This window comes from Abrus precatorius, unplaced genomic scaffold, assembly GCF_003935025.1.
Source record: "Abrus precatorius isolate BTA unplaced genomic scaffold, Abrus_2018 Scaffold1, whole genome shotgun sequence".
Lineage (NCBI taxonomy): Eukaryota > Viridiplantae > Streptophyta > Magnoliopsida > Fabales > Fabaceae > Abrus > Abrus precatorius.
In genome coordinates this window covers 5,769,360-5,792,131 of record NW_020874291.1, presented here as the reverse complement: position 1 = coordinate 5,792,131, position 22,772 = coordinate 5,769,360, and the positions used below count along the sequence as shown (strand labels likewise).

The 22,772-nt window shown below is 49.7% G+C and overlaps 46 non-coding genes across 46 annotated transcripts; all 46 read right to left on the bottom strand.

Annotated features, from left to right (window-relative positions):
- Positions 1-230: 230 nt before the first annotated feature.
- Positions 231-348, bottom strand: LOC113860722. The gene has a single exon (XR_003504028.1). It is a non-coding gene; the product is annotated as a 5S ribosomal RNA (ribosomal RNA).
- A 378-nt stretch (positions 349-726) lies between these two features.
- On the bottom strand, positions 727-845 carry LOC113860201. Its single transcript, XR_003503694.1, has one exon. It is a non-coding gene; the product is annotated as a 5S ribosomal RNA (ribosomal RNA).
- Positions 846-1,222: 377 nt separating this feature from the next.
- On the bottom strand, positions 1,223-1,341 carry LOC113860197. The gene has a single exon (XR_003503693.1). It is a non-coding gene; the product is annotated as a 5S ribosomal RNA (ribosomal RNA).
- Positions 1,342-1,719: 378 nt separating this feature from the next.
- LOC113860193 lies at positions 1,720-1,838 on the bottom strand. The gene has a single exon (XR_003503691.1). It is a non-coding gene; the product is annotated as a 5S ribosomal RNA (ribosomal RNA).
- A 377-nt stretch (positions 1,839-2,215) lies between these two features.
- LOC113860186 lies at positions 2,216-2,334 on the bottom strand. The gene has a single exon (XR_003503690.1). It is a non-coding gene; the product is annotated as a 5S ribosomal RNA (ribosomal RNA).
- Positions 2,335-2,712: 378 nt separating this feature from the next.
- LOC113860182 lies at positions 2,713-2,831 on the bottom strand. The gene has a single exon (XR_003503689.1). It is a non-coding gene; the product is annotated as a 5S ribosomal RNA (ribosomal RNA).
- Positions 2,832-3,209: 378 nt separating this feature from the next.
- LOC113860178 lies at positions 3,210-3,328 on the bottom strand. Its single transcript, XR_003503688.1, has one exon. It is a non-coding gene; the product is annotated as a 5S ribosomal RNA (ribosomal RNA).
- A 378-nt stretch (positions 3,329-3,706) lies between these two features.
- On the bottom strand, positions 3,707-3,825 carry LOC113860175. The gene has a single exon (XR_003503687.1). It is a non-coding gene; the product is annotated as a 5S ribosomal RNA (ribosomal RNA).
- Positions 3,826-4,203: 378 nt separating this feature from the next.
- On the bottom strand, positions 4,204-4,322 carry LOC113860170. Its single transcript, XR_003503686.1, has one exon. It is a non-coding gene; the product is annotated as a 5S ribosomal RNA (ribosomal RNA).
- A 378-nt stretch (positions 4,323-4,700) lies between these two features.
- LOC113860157 lies at positions 4,701-4,819 on the bottom strand. The gene has a single exon (XR_003503678.1). It is a non-coding gene; the product is annotated as a 5S ribosomal RNA (ribosomal RNA).
- Positions 4,820-5,197: 378 nt separating this feature from the next.
- LOC113860152 lies at positions 5,198-5,316 on the bottom strand. Its single transcript, XR_003503677.1, has one exon. It is a non-coding gene; the product is annotated as a 5S ribosomal RNA (ribosomal RNA).
- Positions 5,317-5,694: 378 nt separating this feature from the next.
- Positions 5,695-5,813, bottom strand: LOC113860145. Its single transcript, XR_003503676.1, has one exon. It is a non-coding gene; the product is annotated as a 5S ribosomal RNA (ribosomal RNA).
- A 378-nt stretch (positions 5,814-6,191) lies between these two features.
- LOC113860139 lies at positions 6,192-6,310 on the bottom strand. Its single transcript, XR_003503675.1, has one exon. It is a non-coding gene; the product is annotated as a 5S ribosomal RNA (ribosomal RNA).
- A 378-nt stretch (positions 6,311-6,688) lies between these two features.
- Positions 6,689-6,807, bottom strand: LOC113860134. Its single transcript, XR_003503674.1, has one exon. It is a non-coding gene; the product is annotated as a 5S ribosomal RNA (ribosomal RNA).
- A 378-nt stretch (positions 6,808-7,185) lies between these two features.
- Positions 7,186-7,304, bottom strand: LOC113860127. The gene has a single exon (XR_003503670.1). It is a non-coding gene; the product is annotated as a 5S ribosomal RNA (ribosomal RNA).
- A 378-nt stretch (positions 7,305-7,682) lies between these two features.
- On the bottom strand, positions 7,683-7,801 carry LOC113860119. Its single transcript, XR_003503669.1, has one exon. It is a non-coding gene; the product is annotated as a 5S ribosomal RNA (ribosomal RNA).
- Positions 7,802-8,179: 378 nt separating this feature from the next.
- Positions 8,180-8,298, bottom strand: LOC113860113. Its single transcript, XR_003503668.1, has one exon. It is a non-coding gene; the product is annotated as a 5S ribosomal RNA (ribosomal RNA).
- Positions 8,299-8,676: 378 nt separating this feature from the next.
- On the bottom strand, positions 8,677-8,795 carry LOC113860108. The gene has a single exon (XR_003503666.1). It is a non-coding gene; the product is annotated as a 5S ribosomal RNA (ribosomal RNA).
- A 378-nt stretch (positions 8,796-9,173) lies between these two features.
- LOC113860101 lies at positions 9,174-9,292 on the bottom strand. Its single transcript, XR_003503665.1, has one exon. It is a non-coding gene; the product is annotated as a 5S ribosomal RNA (ribosomal RNA).
- Positions 9,293-9,670: 378 nt separating this feature from the next.
- LOC113860094 lies at positions 9,671-9,789 on the bottom strand. Its single transcript, XR_003503663.1, has one exon. It is a non-coding gene; the product is annotated as a 5S ribosomal RNA (ribosomal RNA).
- A 378-nt stretch (positions 9,790-10,167) lies between these two features.
- Positions 10,168-10,286, bottom strand: LOC113860091. Its single transcript, XR_003503662.1, has one exon. It is a non-coding gene; the product is annotated as a 5S ribosomal RNA (ribosomal RNA).
- A 378-nt stretch (positions 10,287-10,664) lies between these two features.
- LOC113860089 lies at positions 10,665-10,783 on the bottom strand. Its single transcript, XR_003503661.1, has one exon. It is a non-coding gene; the product is annotated as a 5S ribosomal RNA (ribosomal RNA).
- A 378-nt stretch (positions 10,784-11,161) lies between these two features.
- LOC113860085 lies at positions 11,162-11,280 on the bottom strand. The gene has a single exon (XR_003503660.1). It is a non-coding gene; the product is annotated as a 5S ribosomal RNA (ribosomal RNA).
- Positions 11,281-11,658: 378 nt separating this feature from the next.
- On the bottom strand, positions 11,659-11,777 carry LOC113860077. Its single transcript, XR_003503659.1, has one exon. It is a non-coding gene; the product is annotated as a 5S ribosomal RNA (ribosomal RNA).
- Positions 11,778-12,155: 378 nt separating this feature from the next.
- Positions 12,156-12,274, bottom strand: LOC113860070. The gene has a single exon (XR_003503658.1). It is a non-coding gene; the product is annotated as a 5S ribosomal RNA (ribosomal RNA).
- Positions 12,275-12,652: 378 nt separating this feature from the next.
- On the bottom strand, positions 12,653-12,771 carry LOC113860063. The gene has a single exon (XR_003503657.1). It is a non-coding gene; the product is annotated as a 5S ribosomal RNA (ribosomal RNA).
- Positions 12,772-13,149: 378 nt separating this feature from the next.
- On the bottom strand, positions 13,150-13,268 carry LOC113860055. Its single transcript, XR_003503656.1, has one exon. It is a non-coding gene; the product is annotated as a 5S ribosomal RNA (ribosomal RNA).
- Positions 13,269-13,646: 378 nt separating this feature from the next.
- Positions 13,647-13,765, bottom strand: LOC113860050. Its single transcript, XR_003503655.1, has one exon. It is a non-coding gene; the product is annotated as a 5S ribosomal RNA (ribosomal RNA).
- A 378-nt stretch (positions 13,766-14,143) lies between these two features.
- Positions 14,144-14,262, bottom strand: LOC113860044. Its single transcript, XR_003503654.1, has one exon. It is a non-coding gene; the product is annotated as a 5S ribosomal RNA (ribosomal RNA).
- A 378-nt stretch (positions 14,263-14,640) lies between these two features.
- LOC113860030 lies at positions 14,641-14,759 on the bottom strand. The gene has a single exon (XR_003503652.1). It is a non-coding gene; the product is annotated as a 5S ribosomal RNA (ribosomal RNA).
- A 378-nt stretch (positions 14,760-15,137) lies between these two features.
- LOC113860023 lies at positions 15,138-15,256 on the bottom strand. Its single transcript, XR_003503651.1, has one exon. It is a non-coding gene; the product is annotated as a 5S ribosomal RNA (ribosomal RNA).
- A 378-nt stretch (positions 15,257-15,634) lies between these two features.
- Positions 15,635-15,753, bottom strand: LOC113860015. Its single transcript, XR_003503650.1, has one exon. It is a non-coding gene; the product is annotated as a 5S ribosomal RNA (ribosomal RNA).
- Positions 15,754-16,131: 378 nt separating this feature from the next.
- LOC113860008 lies at positions 16,132-16,250 on the bottom strand. The gene has a single exon (XR_003503649.1). It is a non-coding gene; the product is annotated as a 5S ribosomal RNA (ribosomal RNA).
- A 378-nt stretch (positions 16,251-16,628) lies between these two features.
- Positions 16,629-16,747, bottom strand: LOC113860000. Its single transcript, XR_003503648.1, has one exon. It is a non-coding gene; the product is annotated as a 5S ribosomal RNA (ribosomal RNA).
- Positions 16,748-17,125: 378 nt separating this feature from the next.
- On the bottom strand, positions 17,126-17,244 carry LOC113859992. The gene has a single exon (XR_003503647.1). It is a non-coding gene; the product is annotated as a 5S ribosomal RNA (ribosomal RNA).
- A 378-nt stretch (positions 17,245-17,622) lies between these two features.
- On the bottom strand, positions 17,623-17,741 carry LOC113859985. The gene has a single exon (XR_003503646.1). It is a non-coding gene; the product is annotated as a 5S ribosomal RNA (ribosomal RNA).
- Positions 17,742-18,119: 378 nt separating this feature from the next.
- LOC113859978 lies at positions 18,120-18,238 on the bottom strand. Its single transcript, XR_003503645.1, has one exon. It is a non-coding gene; the product is annotated as a 5S ribosomal RNA (ribosomal RNA).
- A 378-nt stretch (positions 18,239-18,616) lies between these two features.
- Positions 18,617-18,735, bottom strand: LOC113859972. The gene has a single exon (XR_003503644.1). It is a non-coding gene; the product is annotated as a 5S ribosomal RNA (ribosomal RNA).
- Positions 18,736-19,113: 378 nt separating this feature from the next.
- LOC113859966 lies at positions 19,114-19,232 on the bottom strand. The gene has a single exon (XR_003503643.1). It is a non-coding gene; the product is annotated as a 5S ribosomal RNA (ribosomal RNA).
- Positions 19,233-19,610: 378 nt separating this feature from the next.
- Positions 19,611-19,729, bottom strand: LOC113859950. The gene has a single exon (XR_003503641.1). It is a non-coding gene; the product is annotated as a 5S ribosomal RNA (ribosomal RNA).
- A 378-nt stretch (positions 19,730-20,107) lies between these two features.
- On the bottom strand, positions 20,108-20,226 carry LOC113859944. Its single transcript, XR_003503640.1, has one exon. It is a non-coding gene; the product is annotated as a 5S ribosomal RNA (ribosomal RNA).
- A 378-nt stretch (positions 20,227-20,604) lies between these two features.
- On the bottom strand, positions 20,605-20,723 carry LOC113859938. Its single transcript, XR_003503639.1, has one exon. It is a non-coding gene; the product is annotated as a 5S ribosomal RNA (ribosomal RNA).
- Positions 20,724-21,101: 378 nt separating this feature from the next.
- LOC113859929 lies at positions 21,102-21,220 on the bottom strand. The gene has a single exon (XR_003503638.1). It is a non-coding gene; the product is annotated as a 5S ribosomal RNA (ribosomal RNA).
- A 378-nt stretch (positions 21,221-21,598) lies between these two features.
- On the bottom strand, positions 21,599-21,717 carry LOC113859923. The gene has a single exon (XR_003503637.1). It is a non-coding gene; the product is annotated as a 5S ribosomal RNA (ribosomal RNA).
- A 378-nt stretch (positions 21,718-22,095) lies between these two features.
- On the bottom strand, positions 22,096-22,214 carry LOC113859915. The gene has a single exon (XR_003503636.1). It is a non-coding gene; the product is annotated as a 5S ribosomal RNA (ribosomal RNA).
- A 378-nt stretch (positions 22,215-22,592) lies between these two features.
- On the bottom strand, positions 22,593-22,711 carry LOC113859907. The gene has a single exon (XR_003503635.1). It is a non-coding gene; the product is annotated as a 5S ribosomal RNA (ribosomal RNA).
- Positions 22,712-22,772: the final 61 nt, after the last annotated feature.

Genomic DNA, 22,772 nt, shown 5'->3' with positions numbered 1-22,772 from the left:
GGGAGGGCGGAAGGCCGAGCCGATCGGTGTAGAAAGAGGTGAAAAACTGAGGATTTAGCGTCGTAAACTCTGGAGGGACATAACTTTTAGCACAGGACTCGGATTTATGCAAATCATATGTCTATTTCATATAACTTTTCGAGATCTGTCCAATCCAGACTCCCGCCAATCCTGCTGAGAATCACAGATACCGCCAAATGGCTAAAATAGGAAAAAGGAAAGAGGAAAAAGAGGTGCAACACGAGGACTTCCCAGGAGGTCACCCATCCTAGTACTACTCTCGCCCAAGCACGCTTACTGCGGAGTTCTGATGGGATCCGGTGCATTAGTGCTGGTATGATCGCACCTGACATGTTCTGCGCGATCAACTCCTATATGAATGCCGAGGGCGAAGCTTGCTCCAACCGGGACCGACCGAGACAGTCAAGACGGATTTACCGTTATCAGGGCAAACCATGCGCCTGCGCAAATTCACCGATAAATACCGCGCAATTCTGGGAGGGCGGAAGGCCGAGCCGATCGGTGTAGAAAGAGGTGAAAAACTGAGGATTTAGCGTCGTAAACTCTGGAGGGACATAACTTTTAGCACAGGACTCGGATTTATGCAAATCATATGTCTATTTCATATAACTTTTCGAGATCTGTCCAATCCAGACTCCCGCCAATCCTGCTGAGAATCACAGATACCGCCAAATGGCTAAAATAGGAAAAAGGAAAGAGGAAAAAGAGGTGCAACACGAGGACTTCCCAGGAGGTCACCCATCCTAGTACTACTCTCGCCCAAGCACGCTTAACTGCGGAGTTCTGATGGGATCCGGTGCATTAGTGCTGGTATGATCGCACCTGACATGTTCTGCGCGATCAACTCCTATATGAATGCCGAGGGCGAAGCTTGCTCCAACCGGGACCGACCGAGACAGTCAAGACGGATTTACCGTTATCAGGGCAAACCATGCGCCTGCGCAAATTCACCGATAAATACCGCGCAATTCTGGGAGGGCGGAAGGCCGAGCCGATCGGTGTAGAAAGAGGTGAAAAACTGAGGATTTAGCGTCGTAAACTCTGGAGGGACATAACTTTTAGCACAGGACTCGGATTTATGCAAATCATATGTCTATTTCATATAACTTTTCGGATCTGTCCAATCCAGACTCCCGCCAATCCTGCTGAGAATCACAGATACCGCCAAATGGCTAAAATAGGAAAAAGGAAAGAGGAAAAAGAGGTGCAACACGAGGACTTCCCAGGAGGTCACCCATCCTAGTACTACTCTCGCCCAAGCACGCTTAACTGCGGAGTTCTGATGGGATCCGGTGCATTAGTGCTGGTATGATCGCACCTGACATGTTCTGCGCGATCAACTCCTATATGAATGCCGAGGGCGAAGCTTGCTCCAACCGGGACCGACCGAGACAGTCAAGACGGATTTACCGTTATCAGGGCAAACCATGCGCCTGCGCAAATTCACCGATAAATACCGCGCAATTCTGGGAGGGCGGAAGGCCGAGCCGATCGGTGTAGAAAGAGGTGAAAAACTGAGGATTTAGCGTCGTAAACTCTGGAGGGACATAACTTTTAGCACAGGACTCGGATTTATGCAAATCATATGTCTATTTCATATAACTTTTCGGGATCTGTCCAATCCAGACTCCCGCCAATCCTGCTGAGAATCACAGATACCGCCAAATGGCTAAAATAGGAAAAAGGAAAGAGGAAAAAGAGGTGCAACACGAGGACTTCCCAGGAGGTCACCCATCCTAGTACTACTCTCGCCCAAGCACGCTTAACTGCGGAGTTCTGATGGGATCCGGTGCATTAGTGCTGGTATGATCGCACCTGACATGTTCTGCGCGATCAACTCCTATATGAATGCCGAGGGCGAAGCTTGCTCCAACCGGGACCGACCGAGACAGTCAAGACGGATTTACCGTTATCAGGGCAAACCATGCGCCTGCGCAAATTCACCGATAAATACCGCGCAATTCTGGGAGGGCGGAAGGCCGAGCCGATCGGTGTAGAAAGAGGTGAAAAACTGAGGATTTAGCGTCGTAAACTCTGGAGGGACATAACTTTTAGCACAGGACTCGGATTTATGCAAATCATATGTCTATTTCATATAACTTTTCGGATCTGTCCAATCCAGACTCCCGCCAATCCTGCTGAGAATCACAGATACCGCCAAATGGCTAAAATAGGAAAAAGGAAAGAGGAAAAAGAGGTGCAACACGAGGACTTCCCAGGAGGTCACCCATCCTAGTACTACTCTCGCCCAAGCACGCTTAACTGCGGAGTTCTGATGGGATCCGGTGCATTAGTGCTGGTATGATCGCACCTGACATGTTCTGCGCGATCAACTCCTATATGAATGCCGAGGGCGAAGCTTGCTCCAACCGGGACCGACCGAGACAGTCAAGACGGATTTACCGTTATCAGGGCAAACCATGCGCCTGCGCAAATTCACCGATAAATACCGCGCAATTCTGGGAGGGCGGAAGGCCGAGCCGATCGGTGTAGAAAGAGGTGAAAAACTGAGGATTTAGCGTCGTAAACTCTGGAGGGACATAACTTTTAGCACAGGACTCGGATTTATGCAAATCATATGTCTATTTCATATAACTTTTCGGGATCTGTCCAATCCAGACTCCCGCCAATCCTGCTGAGAATCACAGATACCGCCAAATGGCTAAAATAGGAAAAAGGAAAGAGGAAAAAGAGGTGCAACACGAGGACTTCCCAGGAGGTCACCCATCCTAGTACTACTCTCGCCCAAGCACGCTTAACTGCGGAGTTCTGATGGGATCCGGTGCATTAGTGCTGGTATGATCGCACCTGACATGTTCTGCGCGATCAACTCCTATATGAATGCCGAGGGCGAAGCTTGCTCCAACCGGGACCGACCGAGACAGTCAAGACGGATTTACCGTTATCAGGGCAAACCATGCGCCTGCGCAAATTCACCGATAAATACCGCGCAATTCTGGGAGGGCGGAAGGCCGAGCCGATCGGTGTAGAAAGAGGTGAAAAACTGAGGATTTAGCGTCGTAAACTCTGGAGGGACATAACTTTTAGCACAGGACTCGGATTTATGCAAATCATATGTCTATTTCATATAACTTTTCGGGATCTGTCCAATCCAGACTCCCGCCAATCCTGCTGAGAATCACAGATACCGCCAAATGGCTAAAATAGGAAAAAGGAAAGAGGAAAAAGAGGTGCAACACGAGGACTTCCCAGGAGGTCACCCATCCTAGTACTACTCTCGCCCAAGCACGCTTAACTGCGGAGTTCTGATGGGATCCGGTGCATTAGTGCTGGTATGATCGCACCTGACATGTTCTGCGCGATCAACTCCTATATGAATGCCGAGGGCGAAGCTTGCTCCAACCGGGACCGACCGAGACAGTCAAGACGGATTTACCGTTATCAGGGCAAACCATGCGCCTGCGCAAATTCACCGATAAATACCGCGCAATTCTGGGAGGGCGGAAGGCCGAGCCGATCGGTGTAGAAAGAGGTGAAAAACTGAGGATTTAGCGTCGTAAACTCTGGAGGGACATAACTTTTAGCACAGGACTCGGATTTATGCAAATCATATGTCTATTTCATATAACTTTTCGGGATCTGTCCAATCCAGACTCCCGCCAATCCTGCTGAGAATCACAGATACCGCCAAATGGCTAAAATAGGAAAAAGGAAAGAGGAAAAAGAGGTGCAACACGAGGACTTCCCAGGAGGTCACCCATCCTAGTACTACTCTCGCCCAAGCACGCTTAACTGCGGAGTTCTGATGGGATCCGGTGCATTAGTGCTGGTATGATCGCACCTGACATGTTCTGCGCGATCAACTCCTATATGAATGCCGAGGGCGAAGCTTGCTCCAACCGGGACCGACCGAGACAGTCAAGACGGATTTACCGTTATCAGGGCAAACCATGCGCCTGCGCAAATTCACCGATAAATACCGCGCAATTCTGGGAGGGCGGAAGGCCGAGCCGATCGGTGTAGAAAGAGGTGAAAAACTGAGGATTTAGCGTCGTAAACTCTGGAGGGACATAACTTTTAGCACAGGACTCGGATTTATGCAAATCATATGTCTATTTCATATAACTTTTCGGGATCTGTCCAATCCAGACTCCCGCCAATCCTGCTGAGAATCACAGATACCGCCAAATGGCTAAAATAGGAAAAAGGAAAGAGGAAAAAGAGGTGCAACACGAGGACTTCCCAGGAGGTCACCCATCCTAGTACTACTCTCGCCCAAGCACGCTTAACTGCGGAGTTCTGATGGGATCCGGTGCATTAGTGCTGGTATGATCGCACCTGACATGTTCTGCGCGATCAACTCCTATATGAATGCCGAGGGCGAAGCTTGCTCCAACCGGGACCGACCGAGACAGTCAAGACGGATTTACCGTTATCAGGGCAAACCATGCGCCTGCGCAAATTCACCGATAAATACCGCGCAATTCTGGGAGGGCGGAAGGCCGAGCCGATCGGTGTAGAAAGAGGTGAAAAACTGAGGATTTAGCGTCGTAAACTCTGGAGGGACATAACTTTTAGCACAGGACTCGGATTTATGCAAATCATATGTCTATTTCATATAACTTTTCGGGATCTGTCCAATCCAGACTCCCGCCAATCCTGCTGAGAATCACAGATACCGCCAAATGGCTAAAATAGGAAAAAGGAAAGAGGAAAAAGAGGTGCAACACGAGGACTTCCCAGGAGGTCACCCATCCTAGTACTACTCTCGCCCAAGCACGCTTAACTGCGGAGTTCTGATGGGATCCGGTGCATTAGTGCTGGTATGATCGCACCTGACATGTTCTGCGCGATCAACTCCTATATGAATGCCGAGGGCGAAGCTTGCTCCAACCGGGACCGACCGAGACAGTCAAGACGGATTTACCGTTATCAGGGCAAACCATGCGCCTGCGCAAATTCACCGATAAATACCGCGCAATTCTGGGAGGGCGGAAGGCCGAGCCGATCGGTGTAGAAAGAGGTGAAAAACTGAGGATTTAGCGTCGTAAACTCTGGAGGGACATAACTTTTAGCACAGGACTCGGATTTATGCAAATCATATGTCTATTTCATATAACTTTTCGGGATCTGTCCAATCCAGACTCCCGCCAATCCTGCTGAGAATCACAGATACCGCCAAATGGCTAAAATAGGAAAAAGGAAAGAGGAAAAAGAGGTGCAACACGAGGACTTCCCAGGAGGTCACCCATCCTAGTACTACTCTCGCCCAAGCACGCTTAACTGCGGAGTTCTGATGGGATCCGGTGCATTAGTGCTGGTATGATCGCACCTGACATGTTCTGCGCGATCAACTCCTATATGAATGCCGAGGGCGAAGCTTGCTCCAACCGGGACCGACCGAGACAGTCAAGACGGATTTACCGTTATCAGGGCAAACCATGCGCCTGCGCAAATTCACCGATAAATACCGCGCAATTCTGGGAGGGCGGAAGGCCGAGCCGATCGGTGTAGAAAGAGGTGAAAAACTGAGGATTTAGCGTCGTAAACTCTGGAGGGACATAACTTTTAGCACAGGACTCGGATTTATGCAAATCATATGTCTATTTCATATAACTTTTCGGGATCTGTCCAATCCAGACTCCCGCCAATCCTGCTGAGAATCACAGATACCGCCAAATGGCTAAAATAGGAAAAAGGAAAGAGGAAAAAGAGGTGCAACACGAGGACTTCCCAGGAGGTCACCCATCCTAGTACTACTCTCGCCCAAGCACGCTTAACTGCGGAGTTCTGATGGGATCCGGTGCATTAGTGCTGGTATGATCGCACCTGACATGTTCTGCGCGATCAACTCCTATATGAATGCCGAGGGCGAAGCTTGCTCCAACCGGGACCGACCGAGACAGTCAAGACGGATTTACCGTTATCAGGGCAAACCATGCGCCTGCGCAAATTCACCGATAAATACCGCGCAATTCTGGGAGGGCGGAAGGCCGAGCCGATCGGTGTAGAAAGAGGTGAAAAACTGAGGATTTAGCGTCGTAAACTCTGGAGGGACATAACTTTTAGCACAGGACTCGGATTTATGCAAATCATATGTCTATTTCATATAACTTTTCGGGATCTGTCCAATCCAGACTCCCGCCAATCCTGCTGAGAATCACAGATACCGCCAAATGGCTAAAATAGGAAAAAGGAAAGAGGAAAAAGAGGTGCAACACGAGGACTTCCCAGGAGGTCACCCATCCTAGTACTACTCTCGCCCAAGCACGCTTAACTGCGGAGTTCTGATGGGATCCGGTGCATTAGTGCTGGTATGATCGCACCTGACATGTTCTGCGCGATCAACTCCTATATGAATGCCGAGGGCGAAGCTTGCTCCAACCGGGACCGACCGAGACAGTCAAGACGGATTTACCGTTATCAGGGCAAACCATGCGCCTGCGCAAATTCACCGATAAATACCGCGCAATTCTGGGAGGGCGGAAGGCCGAGCCGATCGGTGTAGAAAGAGGTGAAAAACTGAGGATTTAGCGTCGTAAACTCTGGAGGGACATAACTTTTAGCACAGGACTCGGATTTATGCAAATCATATGTCTATTTCATATAACTTTTCGGGATCTGTCCAATCCAGACTCCCGCCAATCCTGCTGAGAATCACAGATACCGCCAAATGGCTAAAATAGGAAAAAGGAAAGAGGAAAAAGAGGTGCAACACGAGGACTTCCCAGGAGGTCACCCATCCTAGTACTACTCTCGCCCAAGCACGCTTAACTGCGGAGTTCTGATGGGATCCGGTGCATTAGTGCTGGTATGATCGCACCTGACATGTTCTGCGCGATCAACTCCTATATGAATGCCGAGGGCGAAGCTTGCTCCAACCGGGACCGACCGAGACAGTCAAGACGGATTTACCGTTATCAGGGCAAACCATGCGCCTGCGCAAATTCACCGATAAATACCGCGCAATTCTGGGAGGGCGGAAGGCCGAGCCGATCGGTGTAGAAAGAGGTGAAAAACTGAGGATTTAGCGTCGTAAACTCTGGAGGGACATAACTTTTAGCACAGGACTCGGATTTATGCAAATCATATGTCTATTTCATATAACTTTTCGGGATCTGTCCAATCCAGACTCCCGCCAATCCTGCTGAGAATCACAGATACCGCCAAATGGCTAAAATAGGAAAAAGGAAAGAGGAAAAAGAGGTGCAACACGAGGACTTCCCAGGAGGTCACCCATCCTAGTACTACTCTCGCCCAAGCACGCTTAACTGCGGAGTTCTGATGGGATCCGGTGCATTAGTGCTGGTATGATCGCACCTGACATGTTCTGCGCGATCAACTCCTATATGAATGCCGAGGGCGAAGCTTGCTCCAACCGGGACCGACCGAGACAGTCAAGACGGATTTACCGTTATCAGGGCAAACCATGCGCCTGCGCAAATTCACCGATAAATACCGCGCAATTCTGGGAGGGCGGAAGGCCGAGCCGATCGGTGTAGAAAGAGGTGAAAAACTGAGGATTTAGCGTCGTAAACTCTGGAGGGACATAACTTTTAGCACAGGACTCGGATTTATGCAAATCATATGTCTATTTCATATAACTTTTCGGGATCTGTCCAATCCAGACTCCCGCCAATCCTGCTGAGAATCACAGATACCGCCAAATGGCTAAAATAGGAAAAAGGAAAGAGGAAAAAGAGGTGCAACACGAGGACTTCCCAGGAGGTCACCCATCCTAGTACTACTCTCGCCCAAGCACGCTTAACTGCGGAGTTCTGATGGGATCCGGTGCATTAGTGCTGGTATGATCGCACCTGACATGTTCTGCGCGATCAACTCCTATATGAATGCCGAGGGCGAAGCTTGCTCCAACCGGGACCGACCGAGACAGTCAAGACGGATTTACCGTTATCAGGGCAAACCATGCGCCTGCGCAAATTCACCGATAAATACCGCGCAATTCTGGGAGGGCGGAAGGCCGAGCCGATCGGTGTAGAAAGAGGTGAAAAACTGAGGATTTAGCGTCGTAAACTCTGGAGGGACATAACTTTTAGCACAGGACTCGGATTTATGCAAATCATATGTCTATTTCATATAACTTTTCGGGATCTGTCCAATCCAGACTCCCGCCAATCCTGCTGAGAATCACAGATACCGCCAAATGGCTAAAATAGGAAAAAGGAAAGAGGAAAAAGAGGTGCAACACGAGGACTTCCCAGGAGGTCACCCATCCTAGTACTACTCTCGCCCAAGCACGCTTAACTGCGGAGTTCTGATGGGATCCGGTGCATTAGTGCTGGTATGATCGCACCTGACATGTTCTGCGCGATCAACTCCTATATGAATGCCGAGGGCGAAGCTTGCTCCAACCGGGACCGACCGAGACAGTCAAGACGGATTTACCGTTATCAGGGCAAACCATGCGCCTGCGCAAATTCACCGATAAATACCGCGCAATTCTGGGAGGGCGGAAGGCCGAGCCGATCGGTGTAGAAAGAGGTGAAAAACTGAGGATTTAGCGTCGTAAACTCTGGAGGGACATAACTTTTAGCACAGGACTCGGATTTATGCAAATCATATGTCTATTTCATATAACTTTTCGGGATCTGTCCAATCCAGACTCCCGCCAATCCTGCTGAGAATCACAGATACCGCCAAATGGCTAAAATAGGAAAAAGGAAAGAGGAAAAAGAGGTGCAACACGAGGACTTCCCAGGAGGTCACCCATCCTAGTACTACTCTCGCCCAAGCACGCTTAACTGCGGAGTTCTGATGGGATCCGGTGCATTAGTGCTGGTATGATCGCACCTGACATGTTCTGCGCGATCAACTCCTATATGAATGCCGAGGGCGAAGCTTGCTCCAACCGGGACCGACCGAGACAGTCAAGACGGATTTACCGTTATCAGGGCAAACCATGCGCCTGCGCAAATTCACCGATAAATACCGCGCAATTCTGGGAGGGCGGAAGGCCGAGCCGATCGGTGTAGAAAGAGGTGAAAAACTGAGGATTTAGCGTCGTAAACTCTGGAGGGACATAACTTTTAGCACAGGACTCGGATTTATGCAAATCATATGTCTATTTCATATAACTTTTCGGGATCTGTCCAATCCAGACTCCCGCCAATCCTGCTGAGAATCACAGATACCGCCAAATGGCTAAAATAGGAAAAAGGAAAGAGGAAAAAGAGGTGCAACACGAGGACTTCCCAGGAGGTCACCCATCCTAGTACTACTCTCGCCCAAGCACGCTTAACTGCGGAGTTCTGATGGGATCCGGTGCATTAGTGCTGGTATGATCGCACCTGACATGTTCTGCGCGATCAACTCCTATATGAATGCCGAGGGCGAAGCTTGCTCCAACCGGGACCGACCGAGACAGTCAAGACGGATTTACCGTTATCAGGGCAAACCATGCGCCTGCGCAAATTCACCGATAAATACCGCGCAATTCTGGGAGGGCGGAAGGCCGAGCCGATCGGTGTAGAAAGAGGTGAAAAACTGAGGATTTAGCGTCGTAAACTCTGGAGGGACATAACTTTTAGCACAGGACTCGGATTTATGCAAATCATATGTCTATTTCATATAACTTTTCGGGATCTGTCCAATCCAGACTCCCGCCAATCCTGCTGAGAATCACAGATACCGCCAAATGGCTAAAATAGGAAAAAGGAAAGAGGAAAAAGAGGTGCAACACGAGGACTTCCCAGGAGGTCACCCATCCTAGTACTACTCTCGCCCAAGCACGCTTAACTGCGGAGTTCTGATGGGATCCGGTGCATTAGTGCTGGTATGATCGCACCTGACATGTTCTGCGCGATCAACTCCTATATGAATGCCGAGGGCGAAGCTTGCTCCAACCGGGACCGACCGAGACAGTCAAGACGGATTTACCGTTATCAGGGCAAACCATGCGCCTGCGCAAATTCACCGATAAATACCGCGCAATTCTGGGAGGGCGGAAGGCCGAGCCGATCGGTGTAGAAAGAGGTGAAAAACTGAGGATTTAGCGTCGTAAACTCTGGAGGGACATAACTTTTAGCACAGGACTCGGATTTATGCAAATCATATGTCTATTTCATATAACTTTTCGGGATCTGTCCAATCCAGACTCCCGCCAATCCTGCTGAGAATCACAGATACCGCCAAATGGCTAAAATAGGAAAAAGGAAAGAGGAAAAAGAGGTGCAACACGAGGACTTCCCAGGAGGTCACCCATCCTAGTACTACTCTCGCCCAAGCACGCTTAACTGCGGAGTTCTGATGGGATCCGGTGCATTAGTGCTGGTATGATCGCACCTGACATGTTCTGCGCGATCAACTCCTATATGAATGCCGAGGGCGAAGCTTGCTCCAACCGGGACCGACCGAGACAGTCAAGACGGATTTACCGTTATCAGGGCAAACCATGCGCCTGCGCAAATTCACCGATAAATACCGCGCAATTCTGGGAGGGCGGAAGGCCGAGCCGATCGGTGTAGAAAGAGGTGAAAAACTGAGGATTTAGCGTCGTAAACTCTGGAGGGACATAACTTTTAGCACAGGACTCGGATTTATGCAAATCATATGTCTATTTCATATAACTTTTCGGGATCTGTCCAATCCAGACTCCCGCCAATCCTGCTGAGAATCACAGATACCGCCAAATGGCTAAAATAGGAAAAAGGAAAGAGGAAAAAGAGGTGCAACACGAGGACTTCCCAGGAGGTCACCCATCCTAGTACTACTCTCGCCCAAGCACGCTTAACTGCGGAGTTCTGATGGGATCCGGTGCATTAGTGCTGGTATGATCGCACCTGACATGTTCTGCGCGATCAACTCCTATATGAATGCCGAGGGCGAAGCTTGCTCCAACCGGGACCGACCGAGACAGTCAAGACGGATTTACCGTTATCAGGGCAAACCATGCGCCTGCGCAAATTCACCGATAAATACCGCGCAATTCTGGGAGGGCGGAAGGCCGAGCCGATCGGTGTAGAAAGAGGTGAAAAACTGAGGATTTAGCGTCGTAAACTCTGGAGGGACATAACTTTTAGCACAGGACTCGGATTTATGCAAATCATATGTCTATTTCATATAACTTTTCGGGATCTGTCCAATCCAGACTCCCGCCAATCCTGCTGAGAATCACAGATACCGCCAAATGGCTAAAATAGGAAAAAGGAAAGAGGAAAAAGAGGTGCAACACGAGGACTTCCCAGGAGGTCACCCATCCTAGTACTACTCTCGCCCAAGCACGCTTAACTGCGGAGTTCTGATGGGATCCGGTGCATTAGTGCTGGTATGATCGCACCTGACATGTTCTGCGCGATCAACTCCTATATGAATGCCGAGGGCGAAGCTTGCTCCAACCGGGACCGACCGAGACAGTCAAGACGGATTTACCGTTATCAGGGCAAACCATGCGCCTGCGCAAATTCACCGATAAATACCGCGCAATTCTGGGAGGGCGGAAGGCCGAGCCGATCGGTGTAGAAAGAGGTGAAAAACTGAGGATTTAGCGTCGTAAACTCTGGAGGGACATAACTTTTAGCACAGGACTCGGATTTATGCAAATCATATGTCTATTTCATATAACTTTTCGGGATCTGTCCAATCCAGACTCCCGCCAATCCTGCTGAGAATCACAGATACCGCCAAATGGCTAAAATAGGAAAAAGGAAAGAGGAAAAAGAGGTGCAACACGAGGACTTCCCAGGAGGTCACCCATCCTAGTACTACTCTCGCCCAAGCACGCTTAACTGCGGAGTTCTGATGGGATCCGGTGCATTAGTGCTGGTATGATCGCACCTGACATGTTCTGCGCGATCAACTCCTATATGAATGCCGAGGGCGAAGCTTGCTCCAACCGGGACCGACCGAGACAGTCAAGACGGATTTACCGTTATCAGGGCAAACCATGCGCCTGCGCAAATTCACCGATAAATACCGCGCAATTCTGGGAGGGCGGAAGGCCGAGCCGATCGGTGTAGAAAGAGGTGAAAAACTGAGGATTTAGCGTCGTAAACTCTGGAGGGACATAACTTTTAGCACAGGACTCGGATTTATGCAAATCATATGTCTATTTCATATAACTTTTCGGGATCTGTCCAATCCAGACTCCCGCCAATCCTGCTGAGAATCACAGATACCGCCAAATGGCTAAAATAGGAAAAAGGAAAGAGGAAAAAGAGGTGCAACACGAGGACTTCCCAGGAGGTCACCCATCCTAGTACTACTCTCGCCCAAGCACGCTTAACTGCGGAGTTCTGATGGGATCCGGTGCATTAGTGCTGGTATGATCGCACCTGACATGTTCTGCGCGATCAACTCCTATATGAATGCCGAGGGCGAAGCTTGCTCCAACCGGGACCGACCGAGACAGTCAAGACGGATTTACCGTTATCAGGGCAAACCATGCGCCTGCGCAAATTCACCGATAAATACCGCGCAATTCTGGGAGGGCGGAAGGCCGAGCCGATCGGTGTAGAAAGAGGTGAAAAACTGAGGATTTAGCGTCGTAAACTCTGGAGGGACATAACTTTTAGCACAGGACTCGGATTTATGCAAATCATATGTCTATTTCATATAACTTTTCGGGATCTGTCCAATCCAGACTCCCGCCAATCCTGCTGAGAATCACAGATACCGCCAAATGGCTAAAATAGGAAAAAGGAAAGAGGAAAAAGAGGTGCAACACGAGGACTTCCCAGGAGGTCACCCATCCTAGTACTACTCTCGCCCAAGCACGCTTAACTGCGGAGTTCTGATGGGATCCGGTGCATTAGTGCTGGTATGATCGCACCTGACATGTTCTGCGCGATCAACTCCTATATGAATGCCGAGGGCGAAGCTTGCTCCAACCGGGACCGACCGAGACAGTCAAGACGGATTTACCGTTATCAGGGCAAACCATGCGCCTGCGCAAATTCACCGATAAATACCGCGCAATTCTGGGAGGGCGGAAGGCCGAGCCGATCGGTGTAGAAAGAGGTGAAAAACTGAGGATTTAGCGTCGTAAACTCTGGAGGGACATAACTTTTAGCACAGGACTCGGATTTATGCAAATCATATGTCTATTTCATATAACTTTTCGGGATCTGTCCAATCCAGACTCCCGCCAATCCTGCTGAGAATCACAGATACCGCCAAATGGCTAAAATAGGAAAAAGGAAAGAGGAAAAAGAGGTGCAACACGAGGACTTCCCAGGAGGTCACCCATCCTAGTACTACTCTCGCCCAAGCACGCTTAACTGCGGAGTTCTGATGGGATCCGGTGCATTAGTGCTGGTATGATCGCACCTGACATGTTCTGCGCGATCAACTCCTATATGAATGCCGAGGGCGAAGCTTGCTCCAACCGGGACCGACCGAGACAGTCAAGACGGATTTACCGTTATCAGGGCAAACCATGCGCCTGCGCAAATTCACCGATAAATACCGCGCAATTCTGGGAGGGCGGAAGGCCGAGCCGATCGGTGTAGAAAGAGGTGAAAAACTGAGGATTTAGCGTCGTAAACTCTGGAGGGACATAACTTTTAGCACAGGACTCGGATTTATGCAAATCATATGTCTATTTCATATAACTTTTCGGGATCTGTCCAATCCAGACTCCCGCCAATCCTGCTGAGAATCACAGATACCGCCAAATGGCTAAAATAGGAAAAAGGAAAGAGGAAAAAGAGGTGCAACACGAGGACTTCCCAGGAGGTCACCCATCCTAGTACTACTCTCGCCCAAGCACGCTTAACTGCGGAGTTCTGATGGGATCCGGTGCATTAGTGCTGGTATGATCGCACCTGACATGTTCTGCGCGATCAACTCCTATATGAATGCCGAGGGCGAAGCTTGCTCCAACCGGGACCGACCGAGACAGTCAAGACGGATTTACCGTTATCAGGGCAAACCATGCGCCTGCGCAAATTCACCGATAAATACCGCGCAATTCTGGGAGGGCGGAAGGCCGAGCCGATCGGTGTAGAAAGAGGTGAAAAACTGAGGATTTAGCGTCGTAAACTCTGGAGGGACATAACTTTTAGCACAGGACTCGGATTTATGCAAATCATATGTCTATTTCATATAACTTTTCGGGATCTGTCCAATCCAGACTCCCGCCAATCCTGCTGAGAATCACAGATACCGCCAAATGGCTAAAATAGGAAAAAGGAAAGAGGAAAAAGAGGTGCAACACGAGGACTTCCCAGGAGGTCACCCATCCTAGTACTACTCTCGCCCAAGCACGCTTAACTGCGGAGTTCTGATGGGATCCGGTGCATTAGTGCTGGTATGATCGCACCTGACATGTTCTGCGCGATCAACTCCTATATGAATGCCGAGGGCGAAGCTTGCTCCAACCGGGACCGACCGAGACAGTCAAGACGGATTTACCGTTATCAGGGCAAACCATGCGCCTGCGCAAATTCACCGATAAATACCGCGCAATTCTGGGAGGGCGGAAGGCCGAGCCGATCGGTGTAGAAAGAGGTGAAAAACTGAGGATTTAGCGTCGTAAACTCTGGAGGGACATAACTTTTAGCACAGGACTCGGATTTATGCAAATCATATGTCTATTTCATATAACTTTTCGGGATCTGTCCAATCCAGACTCCCGCCAATCCTGCTGAGAATCACAGATACCGCCAAATGGCTAAAATAGGAAAAAGGAAAGAGGAAAAAGAGGTGCAACACGAGGACTTCCCAGGAGGTCACCCATCCTAGTACTACTCTCGCCCAAGCACGCTTAACTGCGGAGTTCTGATGGGATCCGGTGCATTAGTGCTGGTATGATCGCACCTGACATGTTCTGCGCGATCAACTCCTATATGAATGCCGAGGGCGAAGCTTGCTCCAACCGGGACCGACCGAGACAGTCAAGACGGATTTACCGTTATCAGGGCAAACCATGCGCCTGCGCAAATTCACCGATAAATACCGCGCAATTCTGGGAGGGCGGAAGGCCGAGCCGATCGGTGTAGAAAGAGGTGAAAAACTGAGGATTTAGCGTCGTAAACTCTGGAGGGACATAACTTTTAGCACAGGACTCGGATTTATGCAAATCATATGTCTATTTCATATAACTTTTCGGGATCTGTCCAATCCAGACTCCCGCCAATCCTGCTGAGAATCACAGATACCGCCAAATGGCTAAAATAGGAAAAAGGAAAGAGGAAAAAGAGGTGCAACACGAGGACTTCCCAGGAGGTCACCCATCCTAGTACTACTCTCGCCCAAGCACGCTTAACTGCGGAGTTCTGATGGGATCCGGTGCATTAGTGCTGGTATGATCGCACCTGACATGTTCTGCGCGATCAACTCCTATATGAATGCCGAGGGCGAAGCTTGCTCCAACCGGGACCGACCGAGACAGTCAAGACGGATTTACCGTTATCAGGGCAAACCATGCGCCTGCGCAAATTCACCGATAAATACCGCGCAATTCTGGGAGGGCGGAAGGCCGAGCCGATCGGTGTAGAAAGAGGTGAAAAACTGAGGATTTAGCGTCGTAAACTCTGGAGGGACATAACTTTTAGCACAGGACTCGGATTTATGCAAATCATATGTCTATTTCATATAACTTTTCGGGATCTGTCCAATCCAGACTCCCGCCAATCCTGCTGAGAATCACAGATACCGCCAAATGGCTAAAATAGGAAAAAGGAAAGAGGAAAAAGAGGTGCAACACGAGGACTTCCCAGGAGGTCACCCATCCTAGTACTACTCTCGCCCAAGCACGCTTAACTGCGGAGTTCTGATGGGATCCGGTGCATTAGTGCTGGTATGATCGCACCTGACATGTTCTGCGCGATCAACTCCTATATGAATGCCGAGGGCGAAGCTTGCTCCAACCGGGACCGACCGAGACAGTCAAGACGGATTTACCGTTATCAGGGCAAACCATGCGCCTGCGCAAATTCACCGATAAATACCGCGCAATTCTGGGAGGGCGGAAGGCCGAGCCGATCGGTGTAGAAAGAGGTGAAAAACTGAGGATTTAGCGTCGTAAACTCTGGAGGGACATAACTTTTAGCACAGGACTCGGATTTATGCAAATCATATGTCTATTTCATATAACTTTTCGGGATCTGTCCAATCCAGACTCCCGCCAATCCTGCTGAGAATCACAGATACCGCCAAATGGCTAAAATAGGAAAAAGGAAAGAGGAAAAAGAGGTGCAACACGAGGACTTCCCAGGAGGTCACCCATCCTAGTACTACTCTCGCCCAAGCACGCTTAACTGCGGAGTTCTGATGGGATCCGGTGCATTAGTGCTGGTATGATCGCACCTGACATGTTCTGCGCGATCAACTCCTATATGAATGCCGAGGGCGAAGCTTGCTCCAACCGGGACCGACCGAGACAGTCAAGACGGATTTACCGTTATCAGGGCAAACCATGCGCCTGCGCAAATTCACCGATAAATACCGCGCAATTCTGGGAGGGCGGAAGGCCGAGCCGATCGGTGTAGAAAGAGGTGAAAAACTGAGGATTTAGCGTCGTAAACTCTGGAGGGACATAACTTTTAGCACAGGACTCGGATTTATGCAAATCATATGTCTATTTCATATAACTTTTCGGGATCTGTCCAATCCAGACTCCCGCCAATCCTGCTGAGAATCACAGATACCGCCAAATGGCTAAAATAGGAAAAAGGAAAGAGGAAAAAGAGGTGCAACACGAGGACTTCCCAGGAGGTCACCCATCCTAGTACTACTCTCGCCCAAGCACGCTTAACTGCGGAGTTCTGATGGGATCCGGTGCATTAGTGCTGGTATGATCGCACCTGACATGTTCTGCGCGATCAACTCCTATATGAATGCCGAGGGCGAAGCTTGCTCCAACCGGGACCGACCGAGACAGTCAAGACGGATTTACCGTTATCAGGGCAAACCATGCGCCTGCGCAAATTCACCGATAAATACCGCGCAATTCTGGGAGGGCGGAAGGCCGAGCCGATCGGTGTAGAAAGAGGTGAAAAACTGAGGATTTAGCGTCGTAAACTCTGGAGGGACATAACTTTTAGCACAGGACTCGGATTTATGCAAATCATATGTCTATTTCATATAACTTTTCGGGATCTGTCCAATCCAGACTCCCGCCAATCCTGCTGAGAATCACAGATACCGCCAAATGGCTAAAATAGGAAAAAGGAAAGAGGAAAAAGAGGTGCAACACGAGGACTTCCCAGGAGGTCACCCATCCTAGTACTACTCTCGCCCAAGCACGCTTAACTGCGGAGTTCTGATGGGATCCGGTGCATTAGTGCTGGTATGATCGCACCTGACATGTTCTGCGCGATCAACTCCTATATGAATGCCGAGGGCGAAGCTTGCTCCAACCGGGACCGACCGAGACAGTCAAGACGGATTTACCGTTATCAGGGCAAACCATGCGCCTGCGCAAATTCACCGATAAATACCGCGCAATTCTGGGAGGGCGGAAGGCCGAGCCGATCGGTGTAGAAAGAGGTGAAAAACTGAGGATTTAGCGTCGTAAACTCTGGAGGGACATAACTTTTAGCACAGGACTCGGATTTATGCAAATCATATGTCTATTTCATATAACTTTTCGGGATCTGTCCAATCCAGACTCCCGCCAATCCTGCTGAGAATCACAGATACCGCCAAATGGCTAAAATAGGAAAAAGGAAAGAGGAAAAAGAGGTGCAACACGAGGACTTCCCAGGAGGTCACCCATCCTAGTACTACTCTCGCCCAAGCACGCTTAACTGCGGAGTTCTGATGGGATCCGGTGCATTAGTGCTGGTATGATCGCACCTGACATGTTCTGCGCGATCAACTCCTATATGAATGCCGAGGGCGAAGCTTGCTCCAACCGGGACCGACCGAGACAGTCAAGACGGATTTACCGTTATCAGGGCAAACCATGCGCCTGCGCAAATTCACCGATAAATACCGCGCAATTCTGGGAGGGCGGAAGGCCGAGCCGATCGGTGTAGAAAGAGGTGAAAAACTGAGGATTTAGCGTCGTAAACTCTGGAGGGACATAACTTTTAGCACAGGACTCGGATTTATGCAAATCATATGTCTATTTCATATAACTTTTCGGGATCTGTCCAATCCAGACTCCCGCCAATCCTGCTGAGAATCACAGATACCGCCAAATGGCTAAAATAGGAAAAAGGAAAGAGGAAAAAGAGGTGCAACACGAGGACTTCCCAGGAGGTCACCCATCCTAGTACTACTCTCGCCCAAGCACGCTTAACTGCGGAGTTCTGATGGGATCCGGTGCATTAGTGCTGGTATGATCGCACCTGACATGTTCTGCGCGATCAACTCCTATATGAATGCCGAGGGCGAAGCTTGCTCCAACCGGGACCGACCGAGACAGTCAAGACGGATTTACCGTTATCAGGGCAAACCATGCGCCTGCGCAAATTCACCGATAAATACCGCGCAATTCTGGGAGGGCGGAAGGCCGAGCCGATCGGTGTAGAAAGAGGTGAAAAACTGAGGATTTAGCGTCGTAAACTCTGGAGGGACATAACTTTTAGCACAGGACTCGGATTTATGCAAATCATATGTCTATTTCATATAACTTTTCGGGATCTGTCCAATCCAGACTCCCGCCAATCCTGCTGAGAATCACAGATACCGCCAAATGGCTAAAATAGGAAAAAGGAAAGAGGAAAAAGAGGTGCAACACGAGGACTTCCCAGGAGGTCACCCATCCTAGTACTACTCTCGCCCAAGCACGCTTAACTGCGGAGTTCTGATGGGATCCGGTGCATTAGTGCTGGTATGATCGCACCTGACATGTTCTGCGCGATCAACTCCTATATGAATGCCGAGGGCGAAGCTTGCTCCAACCGGGACCGACCGAGACAGTCAAGACGGATTTACCGTTATCAGGGCAAACCATGCGCCTGCGCAAATTCACCGATAAATACCGCGCAATTCTGGGAGGGCGGAAGGCCGAGCCGATCGGTGTAGAAAGAGGTGAAAAACTGAGGATTTAGCGTCGTAAACTCTGGAGGGACATAACTTTTAGCACAGGACTCGGATTTATGCAAATCATATGTCTATTTCATATAACTTTTCGGGATCTGTCCAATCCAGACTCCCGCCAATCCTGCTGAGAATCACAGATACCGCCAAATGGCTAAAATAGGAAAAAGGAAAGAGGAAAAAGAGGTGCAACACGAGGACTTCCCAGGAGGTCACCCATCCTAGTACTACTCTCGCCCAAGCACGCTTAACTGCGGAGTTCTGATGGGATCCGGTGCATTAGTGCTGGTATGATCGCACCTGACATGTTCTGCGCGATCAACTCCTATATGAATGCCGAGGGCGAAGCTTGCTCCAACCGGGACCGACCGAGACAGTCAAGACGGATTTACCGTTATCAGGGCAAACCATGCGCCTGCGCAAATTCACCGATAAATACCGCGCAATTCTGGGAGGGCGGAAGGCCGAGCCGATCGGTGTAGAAAGAGGTGAAAAACTGAGGATTTAGCGTCGTAAACTCTGGAGGGACATAACTTTTAGCACAGGACTCGGATTTATGCAAATCATATGTCTATTTCATATAACTTTTCGGGATCTGTCCAATCCAGACTCCCGCCAATCCTGCTGAGAATCACAGATACCGCCAAATGGCTAAAATAGGAAAAAGGAAAGAGGAAAAAGAGGTGCAACACGAGGACTTCCCAGGAGGTCACCCATCCTAGTACTACTCTCGCCCAAGCACGCTTAACTGCGGAGTTCTGATGGGATCCGGTGCATTAGTGCTGGTATGATCGCACCTGACATGTTCTGCGCGATCAACTCCTATATGAATGCCGAGGGCGAAGCTTGCTCCAACCGGGACCGACCGAGACAGTCAAGACGGATTTACCGTTATCAGGGCAAACCATGCGCCTGCGCAAATTCACCGATAAATACCGCGCAATTCTGGGAGGGCGGAAGGCCGAGCCGATCGGTGTAGAAAGAGGTGAAAAACTGAGGATTTAGCGTCGTAAACTCTGGAGGGACATAACTTTTAGCACAGGACTCGGATTTATGCAAATCATATGTCTATTTCATATAACTTTTCGGGATCTGTCCAATCCAGACTCCCGCCAATCCTGCTGAGAATCACAGATACCGCCAAATGGCTAAAATAGGAAAAAGGAAAGAGGAAAAAGAGGTGCAACACGAGGACTTCCCAGGAGGTCACCCATCCTAGTACTACTCTCGCCCAAGCACGCTTAACTGCGGAGTTCTGATGGGATCCGGTGCATTAGTGCTGGTATGATCGCACCTGACATGTTCTGCGCGATCAACTCCTATATGAATGCCGAGGGCGAAGCTTGCTCCAACCGGGACCGACCGAGACAGTCAAGACGGATTTACCGTTATCAGGGCAAACCATGCGCCTGCGCAAATTCACCGATAAATACCGCGCAATTCTGGGAGGGCGGAAGGCCGAGCCGATCGGTGTAGAAAGAGGTGAAAAACTGAGGATTTAGCGTCGTAAACTCTGGAGGGACATAACTTTTAGCACAGGACTCGGATTTATGCAAATCATATGTCTATTTCATATAACTTTTCGGGATCTGTCCAATCCAGACTCCCGCCAATCCTGCTGAGAATCACAGATACCGCCAAATGGCTAAAATAGGAAAAAGGAAAGAGGAAAAAGAGGTGCAACACGAGGACTTCCCAGGAGGTCACCCATCCTAGTACTACTCTCGCCCAAGCACGCTTAACTGCGGAGTTCTGATGGGATCCGGTGCATTAGTGCTGGTATGATCGCACCTGACATGTTCTGCGCGATCAACTCCTATATGAATGCCGAGGGCGAAGCTTGCTCCAACCGGGACCGACCGAGACAGTCAAGACGGATTTACCGTTATCAGGGCAAACCATGCGCCTGCGCAAATTCACCGATAAATACCGCGCAATTCTGGGAGGGCGGAAGGCCGAGCCGATCGGTGTAGAAAGAGGTGAAAAACTGAGGATTTAGCGTCGTAAACTCTGGAGGGACATAACTTTTAGCACAGGACTCGGATTTATGCAAATCATATGTCTATTTCATATAACTTTTCGGGATCTGTCCAATCCAGACTCCCGCCAATCCTGCTGAGAATCACAGATACCGCCAAATGGCTAAAATAGGAAAAAGGAAAGAGGAAAAAGAGGTGCAACACGAGGACTTCCCAGGAGGTCACCCATCCTAGTACTACTCTCGCCCAAGCACGCTTAACTGCGGAGTTCTGATGGGATCCGGTGCATTAGTGCTGGTATGATCGCACCTGACATGTTCTGCGCGATCAACTCCTATATGAATGCCGAGGGCGAAGCTTGCTCCAACCGGGACCGACCGAGACAGTCAAGACGGATTTACCGTTATCAGGGCAAACCATGCGCCTGCGCAAATTCACCGATAAATACCGCGCAATTCTGGGAGGGCGGAAGGCCGAGCCGATCGGTGTAGAAAGAGGTGAAAAACTGAGGATTTAGCGTCGTAAACTCTGGAGGGACATAACTTTTAGCACAGGACTCGGATTTATGCAAATCATATGTCTATTTCATATAACTTTTCGGGATCTGTCCAATCCAGACTCCCGCCAATCCTGCTGAGAATCACAGATACCGCCAAATGGCTAAAATAGGAAAAAGGAAAGAGGAAAAAGAGGTGCAACACGAGGACTTCCCAGGAGGTCACCCATCCTAGTACTACTCTCGCCCAAGCACGCTTAACTGCGGAGTTCTGATGGGATCCGGTGCATTAGTGCTGGTATGATCGCACCTGACATGTTCTGCGCGATCAACTCCTATATGAATGCCGAGGGCGAAGCTTGCTCCAACCGGGACCGACCGAGACAGTCAAGACGGATTTACCGTTATCAGGGCAAACCATGCGCCTGCGCAAATTCACCGATAAATACCGCGCAATTCTGGGAGGGCGGAAGGCCGAGCCGATCGGTGTAGAAAGAGGTGAAAAACTGAGGATTTAGCGTCGTAAACTCTGGAGGGACATAACTTTTAGCACAGGACTCGGATTTATGCAAATCATATGTCTATTTCATATAACTTTTCGGGATCTGTCCAATCCAGACTCCCGCCAATCCTGCTGAGAATCACAGATACCGCCAAATGGCTAAAATAGGAAAAAGGAAAGAGGAAAAAGAGGTGCAACACGAGGACTTCCCAGGAGGTCACCCATCCTAGTACTACTCTCGCCCAAGCACGCTTAACTGCGGAGTTCTGATGGGATCCGGTGCATTAGTGCTGGTATGATCGCACCTGACATGTTCTGCGCGATCAACTCCTATATGAATGCCGAGGGCGAAGCTTGCTCCAACCGGGACCGACCGAGACAGTCAAGACGGATTTACCGTTATCAGGGCAAACCATGCGCCTGCGCAAATTCACCGATAAATACCGCGCAATTCTGGGAGGGCGGAAGGCCGAGCCGATCGGTGTAGAAAGAGGTGAAAAACTGAGGATTTAGCGTCGTAAACTCTGGAGGGACATAACTTTTAGCACAGGACTCGGATTTATGCAAATCATATGTCTATTTCATATAACTTTTCGGGATCTGTCCAATCCAGACTCCCGCCAATCCTGCTGAGAATCACAGATACCGCCAAATGGCTAAAATAGGAAAAAGGAAAGAGGAAAAAGAGGTGCAACACGAGGACTTCCCAGGAGGTCACCCATCCTAGTACTACTCTCGCCCAAGCACGCTTAACTGCGGAGTTCTGATGGGATCCGGTGCATTAGTGCTGGTATGATCGCACCTGACATGTTCTGCGCGATCAACTCCTATATGAATGCCGAGGGCGAAGCTTGCTCCAACCGGG